Source organism: Alligator sinensis, unplaced genomic scaffold, assembly GCF_000455745.1.
Source record: "Alligator sinensis unplaced genomic scaffold, ASM45574v1 scaffold444_1, whole genome shotgun sequence".
Classification (NCBI taxonomy): Eukaryota; Metazoa; Chordata; order Crocodylia; family Alligatoridae; genus Alligator; species Alligator sinensis.
This window is the reverse complement of record NW_005841886.1, coordinates 129,948-135,275: the sequence shown is the minus strand read 5'-3', so window position 1 is coordinate 135,275 and position 5,328 is coordinate 129,948.

Below are 5,328 nucleotides of genomic sequence, written 5' to 3'. Positions count from 1 at the left end.
TTGGTATATTGTGGGGTGATTTTGGTTGCCATAGCTGTGCCCATGGTCTGGAGGAAGTGTTGGTTTTGAAAGTGAAGTTGTTGTGTGTGAGGATGACATGTATAAGGTCAATAATATCTTTAGGTCTGTACTCTGAGCTGTAATCTTGCTCTTGTAGATATGTAAGGTAGGCTTGGATGCCATCCTGGTGCGCAATGTTGGCATATAAGCTGATAACGTCCATGGTAGCTAGGAGGGTGTTACTGGGAAGGTGGTCTACATTTTTATGTTTTTGTAGAAAGTCTGTTGTGTCTTGGACAAAACTCACTCTTTGGGTGGCAGGAGGTTTTAGGATAGATTTGGTGAAACCTGATATTTCCTCTGTTGGGGTTTCATGGTTGGATATGATAGGTCTGCCAGGGTTCCCTTATTTGTGGACTTTAGGGAGCATGTAAAAAGTCTCAGGTTAGGTAGTGGGGGGATCAAGTTCTGTAGTTTTTCTTGTAGTTCAGATGAAAATGATTTGATGGTAGTTTTGAGTTTTAAGGTGAAAAGGGGAGTAAGATCTTCCTCTAGTTTTTTGTAGTAGGTGGTGTCAGAGAGCTGTCTGTTAGCTTTTTTTATGTAGTCTTTACAGTTAAAGATAACTTTAGCTCCTCCATTATCTGCTGGTGTTATTACTATTTGGTGGTTAGATCTTAGAGATTCTATGGCTCTGAGAGGGAGAGGTTGTCATGGTGGCGTGTTATGGTAAAAGCCCAGGGCATGGAACTCTGCTACCACCACCAGGGGGTCGTGCAAACGGAGCACCCTTTGCCCAAGCACATCCTGGAGGGCACTGCACACCTCCAGGTTGGCCTCCTCAGTGGTGGCCCTGCCCACTCCAAAGAAATGGCTCACATGGTGGAGGCTGGTGGGCATGGCCAGCTGCATGTCCATGGGGTGGGGCACCCACATGGCAGTGTCCATCCCCTCCAGGTGCAAGCAGAGCTCTCTAGGATGTCCTGAAAGGTGGCCCAGGTTGTCCAGAATGCCTCCAGTCACTGCTCATCATCCCAGGTCTACTGGATGACTTGCAGCCACCAGTCCTGGCTGGCCTGGTGGGCCCAGAGGCACTGGGGATGGAGACCTAGGAGGCCAAGGGTGGTCCCAGCAGTGGTGACAAGGAGCCCATTGTTAGCATCCCTGCCAGGGTACATCCAGCTGGAAGGTGGTCCAGGCAGCAGGTTCACAACAGCAGCAGCCCTGGGATGGTGTACTGCAGCGGGGCAGGTGGTCGCTGGGCATGGGTGAGCCTTTTGGGCTCAGATAGCTGTGGGCCAGCTGGTGGTTGGTGCAGTGGTCCAGTAGGGCCAGATTGGTGGCCAGCAGGAGCCCAGGGTGCTGGTCATCACTGCCAGGGGCAGGGGCTGGAGCAGCCATAGTGCAGGGATGCAGAGTTGATGAAGAGAGAGCTGCCACATGCTGCCATTGTGCTGTGCACACTGCTCCTGGCCAGGGAAGCGGCTGGCCAGAGAGCAGAGAACGGGCTGGCTTTTCAAGAGGGCTGCCAGCTACTGGCAGTTGCAGCCAGAGCCTGGAGTTGAAAAGGGCCCATTGCAGGGTTGCAGGAAGTTTGGTGCTAAGAGCAGGAAATATTCTCCCTAGTCCTGCATGTGCAGACATCTACCCAGGAGCATTTACTCACAAGTAGTTTACATGCAAGTTAACTGATTGCAGATCAAATGCATGTGTAGATGTACCCAGTGGCTACATGGAGGGTTGTAAGAAGCTTTGGTCCCTGATTCAATTTGGCAAAGATTTGGTGGCTGAATCTCTGAATCCAATCGAATCTGAGGACCCATTTAATCTCTTCAAATCAAATTGGAACCCTCCAAATCAATTCGGAGAGATTTGGAAAGATTCGGAGATTCAGACATAGACACAGCTGTAAATGTTTTTTCTCCATATCTCAAGGTAGCAGGCAGCTCATGAATGCTGCAATGCTGGGGCACATGGAATATCCCACAGGAGCATGGGGGGCTCCCCAGCACACTTGGCAGCAGGCCCGGAAGTGGACCAAAGGTAGTTCTGGTCTACTTCTGGGTGCACCGGGGAGCGCGCGGGGGTCCCCCTGTGTCCCCCCCTGTGTCCCCCCCTGGCTCAGCGACTGGTGCCTCCTGGGTCTGGGAGGGACACCCGGGGTACCCCCATGGCCCATCACTGAGCCGGGAGGGTGCAGGGTGCATTCCCTGGTGAACACAGAAGTATTTCTGGTCCACGTCCCGGTTCGCACACTATGTTCTTGTAGGATGCTCCATCCGCCCCAGCATCGCAGCATTCACAAGCTTTGCTGGTTCCTTGAGGTATGTAGAAAAAAACATTTAAATCTGTGCCTGTGTCTGAATCACTAATTCTCTGAATCAGCATCGTTTCTTCAGATTTGGAGTTGGCTGAATCGAACCAGGGACAGCAATCCAAATCAACTAATCGAATCACTGTCCCTGTTTCGGGCTAAATCCTAATCTAAATCTAATACAGCTCACTTCACACACCCTATCTACATGTGCACCCCTATTAGGACACAGGAAACTAATAAACTCTGGAGCAGGATAGTACTTGTAAACAAGAGTTTTTTTGTGCACAGCAGTGCACTTGTAGATGTTGACCTGGTTGGGGCACAAGGGTGCTTCAGTGTGAGGGCTGCCTGCTGGCTAGCTCCAACACTAAAACACTCTTGTGCCCCAACCAGCCCTTCCACAGCATGCTGAGCCTGGTCAAAAGAACCCTGGGCTGGCAAGCTGACCCCTGGGGCCCCCTGCCAGCTAGGGCTGCTTTGCATGGGCTCCATGTGCTGCACCTGAATAAACTGTGGAGCTTATTGCTCCAGAGCTAATTGTTCCTGGGTGCATGTTCAAAAGGCACACCTGGGAGCAATTAACTCCAGAGCAATAAGTTCTGCAGTTTATTCAGGCACGGTAATTCTCTAATGCACTCTGTTTGTACAGCACCTAGCAGAATTGGTGCATAGCCTTCATCCATGGGGCACTGAGGTGCTAAAATAATGAAAATAACAGCTGAGAGTACATTAGAGCAATCACAGGTGCAACATGCATGAAGAGCCCTCCTTTGCTGCAGTCTCTGCAGAGAGGCCAAGGAATGAATGGTTCAATGTATTGCTCTTTGCATTCCCTTCAGAGACATGCTACTGTGGTCTCTCCAGCACAGATGGAAGCCTAAATCAGCATGAACTGTTTGGGGCTGTGCCTGCTGAGAGAATATTTTATTTCCTGAGGCTACTCATCTGGAACTTTCTACTTCCAGTAGAGTCTTTGAAAATGCAAAACTGTATAAATATTTTGCATATATAAAGGATTAGAAAAGACACTTGTTTCCATCAGCCTCATAAAAACACCCCTCTGCTAGCCAGTGGAATGAAAAATAATTGAGTCACAGAATAAATGTCTTGAAACAGCTTCTCAGAACATTGAACATTAATGAACCCTTCCAACACCTCTATAGGGGATAGGTATTTTAATCTTATGTTATAGAATGGGGGGAATTGTCTTGACCAGCAGTCATAAGGGATGGAGACATGAAGAAACCTCCCTAGATGTCAGCGGGCATGTCTACACGTTCATTAAGGTGCAGTAGTTACTACACACCTAGTTTAGTACTTGCTTACTGAAGTACTAACTAAAAGTACTACAGTTCCTGCACAGTAGTGCTGGTGCACAGTTTTTTTTCTGATGCTTACTGCGCAGTAGCCTAATACTACAGTGCAGTAGCGTATTAGCACAGTTTTTGCCCAGCACACTACTACATGGTGTTATTAGGCTACCATGCATTAACCATCTTGTGTAGACATGTCCAGTGAAACCTAGCTGGCCTGCAATAAGCATTGCCTGTTATTTTTTACAGATCCTGTTTGTATAATGGCAGCTCTAATGTCGTCACATGACAGGCCCTTCTCATAAAACTGTCTACATAACATACTGCTCCAAATTGGTTAGCACAGGAGGCTTACAGGACTTCTTTAAATACAGTCATGTTTCATTAGCTGCACTTCCCAGAAACATGTTGAAATGGGTCTCTGCTGATTTATGAAAATTGAAATAAACAATTATGGCCAAATGTGTTTGCAACAGACCAATAAATACAGTGTGATGTGAGCAATGTACTTATTAATTTCCACAGTTAGATGGAACTAAATTGTCCTGTAAATTCATTGGAGTTTTAATTCGTTAAATCTCTCCCCTGTACACAGAGAAGCTCATAAAAACTGGGAAATTGGGACTCATGCCGAGTAACAGAGGTGCCTTTCCTTTCTGGGCTCAAGGTGTGCGTGTGTGAATGAGGAGGCTGTCTGAAGCTTGTTTGCTGTCTAAAGTTAAGTTTCTGGCCAGTTCTCAGTGGACAAGGGTGAACCACAGGAAACTGAGCACCACAGCTGGCACTGGCAGCAAAGTCAGTCTCACGCTAGCAGATGAACTGAGTTACCCATCACAGAACAGCAAAGCTATAGGGTTTAGGAAGCAACTGTTACCATGTAATAGTGATCAGAAAAGTGTGCCTCTGTTAATAGCTTCTGGGTACCCTAATACATTCTTTCTAATCCATGCAAGCTAGAATGTGCAAGTTTTCTAACTGCCAGCTTTCCAAAGTTGATTTGGGCTTGGAAACTGTTGTGCTGTCATTGCTTTGAGTAGCTGTAATACAAAAAAGGCTAGAATTAGATATTAACTCATAATTATGTTGAAGACACATGAGGCATCTTGATTGTAGAAGTCTTGATTCCACATCGGAAAGCTCAGCAGGAGATGCCATTTTATTAGATTTCAAAGGCTCATCTCTGTTGATACTCACTTATAGTGTCCTCTTAGGTCTGTTTAGTTTACTGCTCATGAGTTAAATTTTAGGGAAATACAAATTGTCAGCTGTGGTGCAGTTCTTGTTAAAAACTGAACATATTGCTAGTAGCGCCTTTATTTTTTTAACTCAGTGCAGCTGTTGCCTTTAATTATACTCATCTGAGCAAACAACATGACAGATGCAGGAGCAGTTTTATCTAAGACTTATTGACACACCATTTTTGCACTGATACAACTAAGTTGATAGGAAATAAAAAAGATGTAGTATATTGCTACAACTCCCAGCGTAAAGGCAGTCTTACCAGTTTAAAGTTGTTAACACGGTCTTTATGCTAATATAACTACTTATGTTTTGGTAGTCATACCAATTTAATTGAATAGCGATCCCCTCCTCAAATAATTTAGTTAAATAGATGGGTAAATAGTTTACAGAAAGGCTTCCCCTCTTGGTTTGGAGCAAAGTAGTGGTTGTCTTTGCATTCCCAGCCTTGCCCCTTAG